This window comes from Mirounga leonina, unplaced genomic scaffold (genome assembly GCF_011800145.1).
Source record: "Mirounga leonina isolate KUSES-001 unplaced genomic scaffold, KU_Mleo_1.0 Mir_104, whole genome shotgun sequence".
Taxonomy (NCBI): Eukaryota; Metazoa; Chordata; class Mammalia; order Carnivora; family Phocidae; genus Mirounga; species Mirounga leonina.
In genome coordinates, this window is record NW_023270231.1 from 8585140 (window position 1) to 8602650 (window position 17511).

The 17511-nt window shown below is 40.3% G+C and overlaps 1 protein-coding gene across 6 annotated transcripts in view; it reads left to right on the plus strand.

Annotated features, from left to right (window-relative positions):
- Positions 1-17511, plus strand: part of MAT2B (methionine adenosyltransferase 2B) — a 230119-nt gene that overhangs the window by 23369 nt on the left and 189239 nt on the right. The window contains exon 9 of one of the 6 annotated variants that reach the window (XR_004680831.1): positions 1721-1886. The exons of 4 other annotated variants lie outside the window; for them this stretch is intronic. The gene's annotated coding sequence lies outside the window, so the exon portion shown is untranslated. Of the gene's footprint in view, positions 1-1720; positions 1887-17511 lie in introns of those variants that run through there. One more of the 6 variants, XM_035013836.1, reaches the window with a different exon arrangement.

The window sequence follows — 17511 nt, forward strand, 5'->3', positions numbered from 1 at the left end:
TGGGGAGGGACGGAGGGAGAGGGGCAAGTGGGGAGGAACAGAGGGAGAGGGGTAAGTTGACTGCACTGAGTCCCACAACCCTGAGATCATGACCCCAGCTGAAATCAAGATTCGGACGCTTAACTGACTGAGCCACCACCCAGGAGCCCTTAAAAGATTTTAAAGAGGGGATACCTGTCTGCCTTCGGTTCAGGTCATGATCCCAGGGTCCTGGGGTTGAGTTCTGCATTGGGCTCCTTGCTCAGCGGGGAGCCTGCTTCTCCCTCTCCCTACTTGTGCTCTCTCTCTCTCTCTGGCAAATAAATAAAATCTTTAAAAAAAAAAAGATTTTAAAGAGGATAAATTATTCTTATAACCTCTTTAGCCTAACTGCCTTGCTTCTGAAGTTCTGTATTTTGCCACGAAAATGGCAAAATACTTGAATTTATATGTACCTAATTGTATCTCTGGAAATTGGATGTTAAAATTCCTGTATTTGCATTGATTTAATTAATTTATTTTTAAATTTTTATTTTTTTTAAGTAGGCTCTACACCCAACGTGGGGCTTGAACTCAACAACCCTCAGACCAAGACTTGAATGCTCTACCAACTGAGTCAGCTGGGGGTCTCCCCCCACCCTTTTTTTAAATATTGTTGTAGGGCTTTTTTGTTTTTGTTTTTGTTTTTGTTTTAACAATTGATTTAACATCAAAAGATGGCCATGAAATTGCTTAGCTCATTCCCGCAATTGTTTGTTTTCTGTGGACCCCATCTTCATTCTGATTTTTGACAAACATACAACATTGAACAATTTCAATTTTTCCCCACTTTGTTACGGAACTTAAAAGTTGCCTTTGAAATGTGAACTTGTTATAGAAGTTTCAGAAAGTTTTTTTTTTAAGTTTATGTAAGTAATGTCTATATCCAACATGGGGCTTGAACTCATGATCCCCAAGATCAAGAGTCACATGCTCTTTTGACTGAGGCAGGAAGGCTCCCCGGTTTCAAAATGTTTTAATGTGAGATGCCAGAAGTTATCCAGGGTAAGTCAAACACTCAGGCATGTTGGAAGGCTGGGAATAATTTTTTATTCTCACCCCCAGGCTTTATGTGCTTAGTACCCTATTAGGTTGTTGGATAGTTGAATTGAAAGAATTATGAGGGTTCTGGCCTTCAGAAATGTTCTTCTATCATTAGAATTAACCCTGAAACTATAGGAAAAGGATGGATGATAGAAAAAATACATGCTGTGTGAGGTAACACCATAGGAAACAGTGCCATTGTCTGCCTGGTTTGATTATGTGTCCCTCAGCAGCATGAGGGATAATCCTCTTTAATAATGTCAACCCCCAAACATTCCTAAGTTCTCTTAGTGATTCATTGCAGATCCATCACCATGATCCACTTAAGTCAGCTAAACCAATTTAACAACTGTCTCCGGCTACAGATGAGCTTAGCAGGCCCAGGTTACTTATTTAAAATCTGGAAGGGTTAAGAAATCTAGATGTGAACTCTAGTGAGAAAATTGGTTTCATCTCAATCTTGGAAGTAAAAAAAAAAATGTTTTTAATTGCGATAAGTCATACATAACAAAAGTACATAAGATGTGTATACAGTTTAAAGATCAATGATAAACACCATGTATAACAACCCAGGTTAAGAAATAGAACATTATGGGTACCTTAGAAGCTCTATACAGTAGTCTCCCCTTATCCGTGGTTTCGCTTTCTGTGGTTTCAGTAACCTGCGGTCAACTGCAGTCCGGAAGCAGACGATCCCCCTTCTGCTTCTGACGTATTGTCAGAAGGACAGTAGTAGCCTAACGCTACATCACAATGCCTACATCATTTACCTCACTTCTCATCACATAGGCATTTTCTTATCTCATATCGTCATAAGAAGAAGGGTGAGTACAATACAATAAGATATTTTGAGAGAGCACATTCACATAACTTATTTTATAGTATATTATTATAGTTGTGCTATTGTTAATCTCTTACATTGCCTATTTATAAATTAAACTTTATTATAGGTATGTATAGGAGAAATAGTATGCCTAGGGTTCAGTACTCACTGCTGTTTCAGGCACCCACTGGGAGGTCTTGGAACATACCCCACATGGATAAGGGAGACTACTGTATGCCTTTCCCCTAGTCTACCTGTATTAGGGTTCTCCAGAGAAACAGAACCAATAGGGTGTGTATATATGTTGAAAGAAATTTATTATAAGGAATTGGCTCATGTGATTGTAAACACGGGCAAATTGAAAACTTGCTGGTTGGACTCACAGACTAGAGACCTAGGAGAGCCAGTCTTCCAGTTTGAGTTCCGAACGCAATCTGCTGTAGAACCAGGAAGAGCTGATGTTGCAAATAAAGTGTGAAGGCAGTCTGCCGGTCAGTTGATTGAATTGAGGCCCACACACATTATGGAGGGCAATCTGCTTTACTTAATGTCCCTGATTCAAATGTGAATCTTATCTAAAACACCTTCACAGAAACACCTAGAATAGTGTTTGACGAAATATCTTGGCTCCCTGTGCCGTAGCCAAATTATCATAAAATTAACCGCTATAGTGCCACTTGTCCCTCCAGAGTCAACCATTATCCTCACTTTAAAAAAATTTTTTTAAAGATTTATTTATTTGAGAGAGAGTTTGTGAGCAGGAGGGGCAGAGGGAGAGGGAGAGCGTCTCAAGCAGACTCGACGCTAATTGCAGAGCTGGATGTGGCATTCGATCTTGCGACCCTGAGATCATGACCTGAGCTTAAACTGAGTTGGACACTTAGCTGACTGCGCCACCCAGGTGCCACCCCCACCAAAATTTTTTAATTGTGGTAAAATACCCATAATGTAAAATTTGCCATTTTAACCAAATTCTGAAGTGTATAGTTCATTAGTGTTAATTATATTCACCAGTAGATTTCCAGAACTCTCCATCTTGTAAAACTGAAACTATGTCCATTAAACACCTTCCTATTTCCATCCTCCTCACCCCCACCCCCCGCCCACTGGCCCTTGGCAACCACTATTCTAGGTACTTAATATAAGTGGAACCATGCAGTATTTGTCTTTTTGTGACCAACTTATTTCACTTGGCATAATGTCCTCAACGTTCATCCATGTTGTAACATGTCAGAATTTTTCATTTTTAAGGTTTTTAAAATATTTTTATTATTCCCTTGTATGTGCCAAATTTTGTTCATCCATTGATGCTTCCATCTCTTGGCTATTGTGAATAATGCTGCAGTGAACATGGTTGTCAAGTATCTCTTTGAGACTGTGCTTTCAGTTCTTTTGAGTACATACTGAGAAGTGGAATTGCTGGATCATATGGTAATCCTATTTTTCAATTTTTTTTTTAAAGATTTTTTTTATTTGAGAGAGAGTGAGAGAGAGATAGCGAGAGAGCATGAGCAGAGGGGAGAGGGAGAAGCAGGCTCCCCACTGAGCAGGGAGCCCGACATGAGGCTCAATCCCAGGACTCTGGGATCATGACCTGAGCTGAAGGCAGACGCTTAACTGACTGAGCCACCAGGCGCCCCTATTTTTTAATTTTTTGAGGAGCTGCCATGTTGTTTTCCATATTGGCTGCATCATTTTACATTCCCACCAACTGCACAAGATTTCCAATTTCTCTTCCTTTTTGCCAGTACTTACTTTCTGTTTGTTTTTAATAGTAGTCATCTTACCATCCTTCTGAGGTAGTATCCTGACCTTTGTATTTGTCACTATCTTGATTATTTTTATGGTTATTTGCAATTTGTGTATATATCTCTAGCTATATATTATTTCGCTTTGAAAAATGGATAATAAGCATACAGCTAGACAAGGAAAAAAAGGGTCATATTGCCACAGCCGAGTGACAGCTCCCAGGAGATGATGAACAGAATGCCTCTGGCATCACCTTTCCTGAGTATGTACAGAGCTCCTGGGAATCCAGTGGATAAAAGTGTAAGGAAAAGGAAAATTTGTCCTACTATAGAATAATGCTATGAGTCAGGGACTGGGTGGCCAGTAGGAATGTGGTAAGGGGGACTGCTTCTAAGCTTATCATGGCCCACCTCTGGCTCTCAGACATTTTTGGGGGGAGTAAGATGAGGATACCCACCTATTGCAGGCATCACAGCATGAAGGACATAGTAGGAATGGGTAACATTTTGCTCAGGCTCATCTGGCATTCTCATGTTTTAAAAAAAGATGGTACAATTGCAGAAGCATCTTGGTGGGAATAGCCCTCAGCTTACTCTCTTTAGTCATAGTGCTCCAATCTGGACTCCTTGCTTTGTATTTTCTGATCTCCCTTCACTGTTGTCCTGTAATTTCCCCTATTCTTTCTGTGTTGGGTCTCCTGTTTTCCTGTATTTCATTTTTCTCAGCTTCAGTAGCTTCCTGAGAAAAAATCCGTAAGAGATAAAAATGTTAAACTTGACTGAGTGCCTAGGTACAAAATTTTAACAGGCGAATAATTTTTCCCCCAGTTTTTGAAGACCACATTCCGTTATGTTTGTGCTTCCAGTGCTGGTATCGAGAAGTTCAGAGCCATTGTGATCTTTTGTTTTTTGTTATGTTTCTTTCCCCCTCTCTGGAAGCTTGTTGAATCTTCTTTTTGTCTTTGGTATTGTAAAATTTTATGGTGGCATGCCTTATCGTGGGTCTATTTCCGTCCATATCGCTTAGCACTGAGCCCCTCCATCTTTAAACTTAACATCCTTCACTGTTGCATTGCTGTCTCTTCCCCATCTTCTTGTTCATTCTACTTTATGGTTACTGTACCTCATATTTTGATTGTGGTAGGCTGAGTAGTGCCCCCGACCCCAAGATGTCCATGTGCCAATCTCCAGAAACTATGAATGTTACTTTATATGACAAAGAGACTTTGCATATGTAATTAAATTAAGAATCACAAGATGAAGTTATCCTGAATTGTCCTAGTGAGTCCAGTTTTATCACAGAGGTCCTTTTAAGAGGGAGGCAGGTAAGCAGAGACGTAGGACATGTGATAATGGAAGCAAGAGGTTGGAGTGATGCAAGGAAGAGATCACAAGCCAAGGAATGCAGCAGCCTTCACAAGCTAGAAGGAGCAAGGAAACATTCTCTCCTAGAGCTTCTGGAGGGAAGACCCTGCCAACACCTTGGTTTTAGTCCAGGGAAACCCATTTCAGATTAATGATGTCCCGAACTGCAAGATAATAAATTGTTGTTTAAGACACCCAAGTTGATGGTAATATGTTACAGCAGTAATAGGAAATAATACAGTTGACCCTGGGACAATGTGGGTATTGGAGGCCCTGACCCCCTGTGCAGTTGAAAATCTCTGTCATGGGGTGCCTGGGTGGCTCAGTTGGTTAGGCGACTGCCTTCGGCTCAGGTCATGATCCTGGAGTCCCAGGATCGAGTCCCACATCGGGCTCCCTGCTCGGCAGGGAGTCTGCTTCTCCCTCTGACCCTCCCCGCTCTCGTGTGCTCTCTCTCTCTCATTCTCGCTCTCTCAAATAAATAAATAAATAAAATCTTAAAAAAAAGAAAAAAGAAAATCTCTGTCAAACTTTTGGACTCCTCCTCTCCACCCCCAAAATTAAACTACTAATAACATATTTTTGACTAGAAGCCTTATTGATAACACAGTCGATTAACATATTTTGTGTGTTATTTGTATTATATACTGGATTCTTTTTTTTTAAGATTGTATTTATTTGTCAGAGAGAGAGATTCTTACAGTAAGCTAGAGTGAACAAGTGTTTAGAAAATAATAAGGAAAATGCATTTACAGGGGCACCTGGGTGGCTCAGTTGGTTGAGCATCTGATTCTTGGTTTTGGCTCCAGTTGAGCCCTGCTTTGGGCTCTGTGCTCAGCATGGAGTCTGCTTCAGATTCTCTCTCCCTCTCCTTCCCACTCGCTCTCTCTCTCAAATAAATAATTTTTTTTTTTTAAGATTTCATTTATTTATTTGACAGCACAAGCAGGCAAAGCGGCAGGGAGAAGGAGAGGGAGAAGCAGGCTTCCCGCTGAGCAGGGAGCCTGATGCGGGGCTCGATCTCAGAACCCCGGGATCATGACCTGAGCTGAAGGCAGCTGCTTAACTGACTGAGCCACTCAGGCGCCCCTAAATAAAATCTTAAAAAAAAAAAAAAACAACGCATTTATAGCACTGTACTTAAAACATCCACATGTAGGTGGACCCATGCAGTTCCAGTCCATGTTCCAGAGTTAACTGTACACTGATCCTCTGAATTTTATTTTCTTTCCTGTTTTTTAGCTCTTTATCTTTTAACATTTGGGGAGATTGTCCTAACGTTTAAAATACTTTCCTCAGTTTTTCTCCTAAATTATTCTTTTTTTGTTGTTACTTCCTTAGTTTCCAAGAGCTTTTTTTGTTTTCTCAGTGTTTCCTTTTTGTAAAAAAAAAACAAAAAACACTGTCATTATCTCATGTTTCCTGGATGTATGGACTCTTATCTCTCTGAATTATTAGTGATAGTTTTGTTTTCGTTTCTGTTTTTTTGGCTGCAAGATCTCTCTTTCCTCCAAACTGCTTTTGTTTCTTTGTGATTGGTCTGTTTCTTCTTTGCTGTTAGAGGCTTTGCTAAGCTGTCCTGTAATCTTTGGCTGTCTGATCATGTTGGGAGTGAGACACTAAAAGGCTTATTGGAATTGCAGAATATATGCATGCAGGAGACAGTCCTGTGGATTGTAGGATGATTAGCAGCATCCTTGGCCTGGGCTCATGTCAGCCCTCCAGTCAAGACAGTCAAAAATGTTTCCAGACACTGCCACATGTTCCCTGGGAGCAAAGTCATCCCAACCGAGAACAACTAGGACTGTGTGAGTGGTTCCCTTTCACTGGGGAACTCCCACTGTCATTATTTCTAGTTTTCTCTTTCCTTTTGGACAGGTCAGACTCCTCAGAAAAGGGTCTTCCCATTCCTTGCTTGAAGGGCAAAGGTCTGACTGCCTGGGATCTGTGCTGTTAAACTATTTCTGTGGTAGTTACCACAAAAAAAGTGTTGCAGCGGGAGGAGATGGATAAGCGTGTCAGCACATCACTGTCATACCTTTAAGCTGTCTCGAGAGGCTAGAGATAGAGGGGCCAGAAGGGAAACCAGCCTTGGGGGCTGGTAGCACTCATAGCACTGGGGGATTCTCCCACACCATCCTCTTCCTACCTAAGTTAATTCCATCTTAGAGATTCCATAATTAGTAATTGTCGAGGGCCATTGTTAGAAGCAAGTTCACCTTCTATATAATAGGCTTTCTTAAGACTGTGCAGTTCATCCAGTAGAGACCTAGTCCCAAGATACAGGGTAAGCAGTTTTGGGTTCTTTACTAGATTATGTGAGAGTTCCCACACAGTTGAAAATTCCTGCAATTAGCATTTAGCTTTCATATTTTCACTTAATCCTCCCCTTTTCGGTGCAATATCCCCATCCTCACATTCCTTCCAGTCCAGGTCTCTATAGAAAAAAAGTCCAGTAATCTGGGCATGTTGGGGAAGGGATCAGGGAATTTCAGAGTAAATTATTTGGTTCTCAGCTCTCCCAGCCATTGGCTATAATTCAGCTTTTTGAGGTTTGTTGAATCGTTTACATTAGTCCTCTTTGCCTTCTAGCTTCCAAAATTTTGTCACTATTGTCTGCTTTCCTGTCCTCCCTGTCCTTGTTATTTTCTTTTCAAAAAGATTTTTCACTGGGGTTTCGGGAGGAAACCAAATTTGATACATGTCTTGCATCCACCATCTTAAAATGGAACACCATACTTTTATTTATTTTCATAGGCTTAGATCATGAATCTCTTCCTGGCCCACTTTATGAGCTGAACACTCTCAGTTTTCTTTAGCTTAATGCCTTCCATAGCAGATTTTGTAATGTCCTGGCTCATTTGAGTGGCTATACTTTGCCATTATGTATTTGGGAAAGCTGATTACACCTGGAACGTAAGTATCTTAGATGAGGTCATTTATCATTTAATACAAATGAAGCACTAAACTGACCATTATATTTTTGGTTATTAATATTGCCTGCATTCATCTAGAAAAAGTGATGCTATTATTAGTCATGATTCCTATTGTTTTGGGGTGGTTTTTATTGAAAAGATCTAATATTCCTTGAATTCCTGTGGACCTCTTGTTACAGACTGTCAAGGCTGAGCTTTAAAATTGAGAAGAATCTGTTTTATTCCTTCCAAGAACAATTCTTGGGAGATGACTAAGGGTCAGCATGGCATATTAATAACGTTAATCTAAAACAAAGCTAATGATTTTCATCCTTTATCCAATGTCCTAGTTAGTGTCCTTAAGTTAATAATGTCAGCTTCCTGAAAGGACACTAGATTCTTTATGTTTTCCATTTATCAGATGCAATTTAATTTGATTTTAGCAAGTGCTATTTGAATTTCCATTGCACAGGGGTACTAAATGCTATATGATAATACAGTTAATATTAAATCTGTTGTATTTGGGCACTTCACGGATGATCTAGGTATATAAGTATGGTATGATGATGATCTAGATATATAAATAGGATGTTACAGGGATGCCTGGCTGGCTCAGTCAATAGAGCATGTGACTCTTGGTCTTGGGGCCATGAGTCCAAGCCCCACATTGGGCATAGAGCTTACTTACAAAAAATAGGATATTACACTATAGACGGTGTGTTGATTTTCTATGAGTCTTTAACACATTACCATCTATATAGTAGCTTAAACAGCTCAAATGTATTATCTCATAGTTCTGTAGGTCAGAGGTCTGCCACAGCTCTCCCTGGCTAAAATCAAGGTGTTCTCGGGCTGTATTCCTTTCTGTGTAGGCTCTAGAGAAGAATAAGTTTCCTGCTCAGGTGAGTTGTTGATAGAACTTAGTCCCTTCTTGCTAGTTGTAAACAGGGCTCTTCCCAATTTCTAGAGGCCACCACATTCCTTGGTTTGTAGCCCCCTTCCTCCATCTTTACAGCCTGCATCAGTGGATTGAGTCTTGAGTTTCTCCAACCCTTCTGCTCATCTCTCTCTGACCACAGCTGGGAAAGGTTCTCCAAATTTAAGGAGGCATATGATTAGATTGTACATTCCCTGATAATCCAGGATAATCTCCCCATCTCAAGGTCAGTGGCCTTAGTCACGTCTACGAAGTCTATTTTGCCATTTAAGGCTCGGGGACAAGGGTGTGGACATCTGTTGGTGACCATAATCCTGCCTGCCATTAATGTAGTTCTGTGACTAAAAAATGAATTTAGAATTGGCAGCTTGAAAACACAAGTAAAAATGTTCCCTTAAAGTAAATAAGTGTTCCATCATTTACTTAAATCTGTTAAAGGAGGGTAGCAGAAACCAACCACCTTTTGACAGTATTCCTTCTCCTCCCCAAATTTCGTTATTTTATTTTTGCTGCAATCTTTTTTTTTTTTTTTAAGATTTTTTTTTTTTTTTTTGGGAGGGGGAGGGAAGGGGGGGGGGGGGCAGAGGGAGAAGCAGACTCCCGCTGAGCAGGGAGCCCGAAGTGGGGCTCAATCCCAGGACCCCAAAGGCAGACGCTTAGCAACAGCCACCCAGGCGCCCCACTGCAATCTTTATTTAATCTTTGGTTAAGATTCTTCATGGGGTCCCTGGGTGGCTCAGTTGGTTAAGCGTCTGCCTTCGGCTCAGGTCATGATCCGAGGGGTGATGGGATTGAGCCTCACTTCGGGCTCCCTGCTCAGTGGGGAGTCTGCTTCTCCCTCTGCCTCTGTCTGCCGCTCCCCCTGCTTGTGTTCGCTCTCTGTCTCTCTTTGTCTCTCAAATAACTAAAATCTTTAAGTAAAAAAGTATTCAGAATAACGCGGGCAATCCTTGTATCCTTTCGTAAATACTGACTGCATCTACCCCCAAAGTGATAGCCATTGCAAGGGGACAGATAAAAATGGTGGGGACATTTTCTTTTTTCTGTATTCTTAGAAACTGTCATTTAAAGGGAAGTCAGATTAACATGGAGATAACTGAATAGTTTTAGGAGGCAAATGCCGCCTTTCTTTGCTTTTACCCAAAAACCTCAGCGTGTGATCCTAAGACAGACTGGCAATATTGTCTACTGTCTTTTATCATGCTCCAAAAAGCAGTTGATTATCTTGGAAGGGCTTCAAAAGCAATTAAGAAAGTCCCTTATGTCAAGTTACATTTCAGACAGGACAAATTAGATGTATGGGGAAATGTCCTGATAAAAGTACTTGAGAAATAATGAATCTGTGTACAATTTGTAATTGCTCCTGCAAAAAATTTACAACATAAAAGAGGCTGTTAACCTGAGACTGAAACTCAGAGATGTATTTTTTTTTTCATTACAAATGCAAATGCCTTATGAAATTGAGCCCAGAGCATTTTAAAATGTCCAAAATGTAATTCAAAACATTGTTTATTACATCTCTGTCTGGGCTCTTCACTGCATCACAAGTTGCTTTGTAAATGCTGATTTTTAAGCAGCAGGTCTGCAATGAAAAAATGGCCAGTTCAACTTCCTCATGTGGCACAGGTGCCAGAATAAAGGGTCAGGATAGCACCGATGCCACAAAAGGGGGGTGATGGACGGTGATTGAAAAGACATTTAGTTACGTGTCTGCGAGATTGTTGCAGTTGGTTTCTACTTTATGCATTAAAGATGGACAGGTGATCTTCAATCTGCATAACCCTATCCCTTTGACTAAGGACCAGCTCCATGGATAACCATTAATGAGTTAGTAGGGTCAGGGGTTGGTGGGTTGGGTGCTGGAGGCTAGGGATACTCAGTGAGAAATAGGTATCATCTAGATAGAGTACTTTTATCACAATGCTGAGAAATTCAAACTCAATTTCCTTCCTTATGAACTGTTATTCCCCTCGGAGTAAAATGATTTCAACTCTTCCAAACTACTTGGATTTTATCCTCAATTTCCTAACTTTTGAAGTATGAGTGTGCCCGTTGCTAATTTTTCCCCAGTGATAAACATTAGCAAGTGGGAAGTTATTCTAGGGTTATTATACAATATTTATAGCCCACTTTTTATTTGTGAAGTGTTTGAAGTCTCTTAAATATGAACTGTTTCCAAATAACCTTGGGCTCATTTTTCATCTTGATCCAAATCCCATGGAAGCAAACCAATCATGAAGCTCTCTAAAAAGTCATTGGGAGCCCCAGGCTCAGAACCCAGCTGTGGAGCACGAACTATTAGGTTCTGTGCTGCTGGAAGCTTTGAGTAACTGAGCCACAGGGACTGATGCTCATTTAGGAATCAAAGTTTGTGCTTTGTTTCTGGAAGCCTTTGCCTGAGCTGAGGAAGGTGGACTAAATCCCTCATAGGAGTCCAGATTGTATAGACTACTTTTTACACAATTGCCTTTGAGATTGTTCAACAAAGTGATGTCTCTTCTGTTTAAAGAACAGAGAATAGGAACAACAAACAATGAGAAACAAACTTCAGGGTATTCCAATCTGCAGGATGACTCTGATTTCTAAGTTTGTCTTCATTAATGTTCTATTCCACTTTTATCGGTTCATGTTTTCTCCTGGTGAGCTTTTCCCCACTCCCATCCATCCTCAGATACCATCACAGGTACATACCTCATGATTTCTTACTTTAATCTGCCTTCTCCTGATTTACAACTTGATCACATTAATTTCCATCTCCCATCAAAGTATGTTTGTCCTGATTCTCTCTAGAGTCAGCATTTGACATGATAACAGTAATCATGCTCGCCGAGTACATTTCTAAGTACAAATCCATTTATGCTCAAAATAACCCTCTGGAGTATTGACTTCTTGCGCTCATTTTCTCCATGGAGGAATGGGAGACACAATGAGGCAAAGCATGTTGTTTAGGCCTTAGAGCTGGAAGTTGGTAGAGTCAGGGTTCATGCCCAGCTGATCTGGCCCCAGAGCCCATACTGTTCACCTCTGCTTTTCATTGGCTCTTATAGCGGGGAGAATATCAGCTTTAGGTAAGTTAGACCTGGGCTTAAAGGCAGATCTTGATCTCTGTACTGGCTGTTTTGCCTTGGGAAAACGAAGTAACTTCTCTGGGCTTTAGTTTCCTGAGCAGTAAGTATCTATTTGTGTGCAACACCCAGACCGCCCTCATAAGCTTGCATGGCCAATAGAAGGTGGCTGTATTGTATTCAAGTACTTCCTCAAATAAGCCCTCACATTGTTTTCTTTATGAGTTTGGACAAATCTCTCTCTCTGCACCCCTTTCTTTACTTGGCTCTACCATATGTAAATCTGATCATGTTAATCCACAGCCATTTAGTGAGTCCTGTGCATATGGGAGTATCAAGAGGAATGGTGCATAATTCTTGTCCTAAAGGATCTTGAAATCTAATAAGAGCTAAGAATTAAACATGAATAGATGCTATACAAGCAGATTAATGTTTTTGGAACAACAGTTATTAGTAAACTACCAATTATCTAGGTATCCTTCTGGAGCTAGCCCATGCATTGATTAAGCATATATTTATATACATACTTCTTTTTAAAAAATGTAGTTGAAAGCATGCTGTAATCCTCAGGTTCCTGGCTGTTTTTTCACTGGACAATATATTTTGTAGGTCATTTCATAGCTACACCTATATACACACACACAAACACACACACATATGCTTCATTATTATTATTTTTTTTAAAGATTTTTATTTATTTGAGAGAGAGAGAGAATGAGAGAGAGAGCACATGAGAGGGGGGAGGGTCAGAGGGAGAAGCAGACTCCCTGCCGAGCAGGGAGCCTGATGCGGGACTCGATCCAGGGACTCCAGGATCATGACCTGAGCCGAAGGCAGTTGCTTAACCAACTGAGCCACCCAGGTGCCCTGCTTCATTATTTTTGATAGCTTCATAGTATCCCATTACATGGAAACCAGTTCTTTCCTTTTATTATTGCCTTATTGTTTTTAACTCCAAACATATACATCAAACTTGCCCACTCACCTGAGTCTTGGATTTAAATGAATTTTAATTGATTGCAAAAAGTCTGTTCTTTTTTTAATTCAGTTAGTCAACATATAATACATATAATTCATCATTAGTTTTTGATGTAGTGTTCAAAAAAAGTCTGCTCTTAAGGGAGAAAAATTTAGATACTGAAATTTTGAACTTCATTAAAACATTTATATCTTTATTTTGAAGGTGATGACATTTATTTGGATTTATATTCTGGCTTATTTGCTTACGAAAAACAGCCTCATAAATCATAGTCATATCAACATACCAGACGAATGTTAAGAAAATGTTAAAGGGGTTCTGTGTATGGAGAAATTGTTGGAGTAATTTTTAATAAAGGAGCACCCTCATGTATCATGGCCACCAGTAACAGTAGATGTAATTCCTACCCCATTGCTCTCCCCATATTTGAAAGTGGGGCTTTGGCTTCCTCAATCACTGTAGGTTTATAATTTTATTTTATTGTGGTAAGAACACTTAGCATGAGATCTACCTTCTTGATAAAGTTTTAAGTGTACAATACATTATTGTTAATGTTGCACAAGGGTTGTACAGCAGATCTCTAGAATGTACTGATTTTGCGTAATTGAGACCTTATGCCTATTGATTAGCAATTCCCCATCCCCGCTGCACCCTTTCATTTCCAGTCCCTGGCACCTACCACTTTATTCTGCTTCTAGGAGTTTGACTATTTTAAATACCTCATACAAGTGGAATCATACAGTATTTGTCCTGTGACTGGCTTATTTTATTTAGCATAATGTCTTCAAGGTTCATCTGTTTCATATTGCAGGATTTCCTTCCTATTTATTTATTTTTTATTTTTGTTTTTATTTATTTATTTTTTTTAAAGGAGATAGGCTGCTGAAGGGCTGAAAAGAGAAAGGAGAGGAGGGAGGGAGGGAAGGATCCCTCCAAAGGGCAAAAAGGGATAGCCTTCACCTTTTTGGGCAAGACAGGTCTGGCGGGTTCCCCCAGGGGCTTCAGGTCCTTACTGAGGAGGAACCTTGGCTGGAGGTCGTCAGTTCCCCAAGGAGTCCTAGAGTCAGTCTACTGAGGGGAAGTCCCGAGAAATTCCCAGAGAATCCGGGGAGAGCCCCGGGCTGGCAAAGGCTCCTAGTGTGGGGTCCACCAAATTGGGGTGGGGGAGCCCACAAAGACTCCCGTATGGGCCACCAAGTGGGGTGTCTCTCCTGATCAGATGGGGGGCCACCAAATATGGGGTGATCCTTTGGTTAGAAGCTGGCAGTGTGGGCAGTGAAAGAATTCACCCAAGGCAGAACAAAAGAAATAGAAGCTTATTGAATACGAAGGGAGGAAGCCGCCAGCAGGACAGCAGAGCCTGTTTGCCCCTTCTTTTTTTTTTTTAGATTTTATTTATTTATTTGACAGAGACACAGCGAGAGAGGGAACACAAGCAGGGGGAGTGGGGGAGGGAGAAGCAGGCCTCCCACCAAGCAGGGAGCCCGATGCAGGGCTCGATCCCAGGACCCTGGGATCATGACCTGAGCCGAAGGCAGACGCTTAACGACTGAGCCACCCAGGCGCCCCTGCCCCTTCTTTTTTAAAGCTAAATACTATTCCATGGCATGTATATACCACATCTTCTTTATTTATCCATTGACAGAAGCTTAGGATATTTCCATATCTTGCCTATTGTGAATAATGCTTCATTGAGTATGGGAGTGCAGATTAACGCTTCATTGAGTATGGGAGTGCAGATAATCTCTTCCAGATCCTCATTTCATTCTTATGGATAAATCCATTAATTTTTTGAGGAATCTCCATACTGTTTTGCATAGTGACTACACCATTTTACATTCCAACAACAATGTTCTAATTTCTCCACATCCTTGCCAACACTGATATTTGTTAGTCTGATGGTCACCCTAACAGGTGGGAGGTGATCTCATTATGGTTTTGATTTGCATTTCTCTGATTATTAGTGACATCGAGCATCTTTTCATATACCTGTTGGCTATTTCTTTGGAGAAATGACTATATAAGTCTTTGGCCTATTTTTAAGTTGAGTTTTAGGTTTTTTTGCTGTTGAGTTGTATGAGCTCCTTATATATTTTGGAAGCAAAATTCTTATCTGGCATATGGTTTACAAATATTTTCTCCCATTCTACAGTTTGCCTTTTCACTTTCTTGTTTCTTTTTCCTCACTCTAGTTTTTGCTGTTGTTATTTTTTGTTTGCTTGTTTGTTTTAGGGCAACATAAAAGGAGATATAACATGCTCAGCAAATTTTAGCTGGTAATTTTCACATTTTTATTCAATAAAAGCTGATGTTTATAATGATGTTTTAGAAATTCCAAGATGCCGGTATTATTGTTGAAGAAAGATAAAATTCATGCTAGTTTTTTTCATATATATATATTCTATATATTTCATTTATTTTTACTTATATTTTATTCTAAATTTTTCTTGTGCTCTTAACTGTGTGCTCAGTGCTTTACATGCATTATGTCATTGAATCCTAACATCACGTGAGGTATGTATTATTCCATCTTACAGATGAGAAAAGCTCAGGGAGACTGCGTAACTCACCCAAGATCATACAGCAGGTGGCAGAGTTGGAACTGAGGTCTACTTGTATCCAAAGGCCTCGTAATTCTGTTCTGCCACACTACCTCTACATCTTTGAAAACTGTGGATCTGAATGTCATATACATAAATGCAATCGTATGTATATGTGCACACCTACCCACAATGTTAACTAGAATAGTACTCAGCCATTCCGGGTAGCTCTTTGTTGTAGATAGATAGATAGAGGGTTTAGACCCCCACAGTGTAACATTATACTCCTTTTTTCACTTTGAAAATCTTTGGCCAGCACTGCCAACAGGTAACCAATTTGATTTATATGAATTTTATCTCATCTCAGATTTGCCTGTTTGGGGATGGAAGTGACGAAATGAGGCAGAAGAGTGAGTTGATGGAAAAGGCATTGTATAATATTCACTACGTGCTTTCTGTACCAAGCAAAGAGCTTTGTAGTTGTGGTGTGTAGTGGAAGCCCATCTGTACCATATCAGAGTCCACTTTACTTGGGGAAAACCCACTGCATGCGGTTCTCATGAGACTAGACTCCTTCCTCCTCCCTGCCTGGCAAGGAATGGTCATTTGATCAGTACGTAGGCAGAGAACTCCATTTCCTTGGCCAAAGGGATTGGATCAGAAATGGGCATATGACCCAGTTTGTGTTATTTTAACCTCTTCGTGAGATTTTTGCTGTGACTATCAAGAGTCTTCTTTTTTTACCTAGGAAAAATAGTTGTGAGGGTAAAGATTAGTGGCTATCTGAGCCACCATGTGTAGGCTACACCGTAGTCTAGGAATGAACTTGAGAAAAGCAGAGCCAAAAGTCTGAGAGAAATATTGGAATTCCTGATGACATCAGTTGAACCCTTTGATTCAGCTGTGCTCGAAGCCAGCTTCATTGCCTTGAACTTTCCAATGACATTAGCCTCCTTGGAGCAATGGCATATTCAGGGCTGGAATTGTGAGGTGTGCATAGGTCCCAGAAAGTAAGGAAGTGATCAAAAATAACGGGGCATGTCAGAAGGACACAGGAACCAATGTGAAGACTCTCCTAAGAGCCACATCTGGGACAATTTTAGCATAATAATAATAACAATATTTGATATGTAATAAGTATGTGAGTCCATACCGAATAAACAAATAAATCAGGGAAATGGGACAGCTTTTCCTTAACAGTAGAATTCTAGTTGATAAGTGTAAGATGCATGGTGGAAACAGAAGCTTACCATTTGCCAAACACCACAGTAATAATTGTTGCAGGCAATAATCATTGGTGGATGCTAAAATGAGTGAATGAAAGTATGATGAGAAAAGCCTATTTGCACCATCCCAAGATATCACCTTACAAAATACTTGTTTACAAAGGAGAAACTAGTAACTGCAGTGGAGAAACCTTGTAGATACTACCTTGACCAAGTAATCAAAGTTAATATCACAGCAATGAGACATTGACATGTGGCTTCTGATATTATGCCCTAAGAAGGACACAATGTCACTTCTGTGGTATTCTTATCAAAAATGCATAACCTGAATCTAAATCATGAGAAAATCTGAGACAAACTCAAGTTGAGGGACTTATTTTATTTTATTTATTTAAAGATTTTATTTATTCATTTGATAGAGACACAGCGAGAGAGGGAACACAAGCAGGGGGAGTGGGAGAAGGAGAAGCAGGCTCCCTGCCAAGCAGGGAGCCCGATGTGGGGCTCAATCCCAGGACCCTGGGATCATGACCTGAGCCGAAGGCAGAAACTTAACGACTGAGCTACTCAGGTGCCCCGAGGGACTTGTTTTAAATAACTGGCTAGTATTCTTCAAACTTGTCAAAGTCAAGAAGGGTAAAGAAGACTGAGGAACTTTCCCAGATTGGTAGAGACCAAGGAGATATGAAGCCTCAAAGCAACATGGGATCCTGGACCAGAAAAAGACAATTGTCAAAATTTGATTCAGGTTTGTAGATTAAGGTATTTTTATCAATATTAATTTTCTGGTTTTAGTGGTTTATGGCAGGGGCGCCTGGGTGGCTCAGTTTGTTAAGTGTCTGCCTTCAACT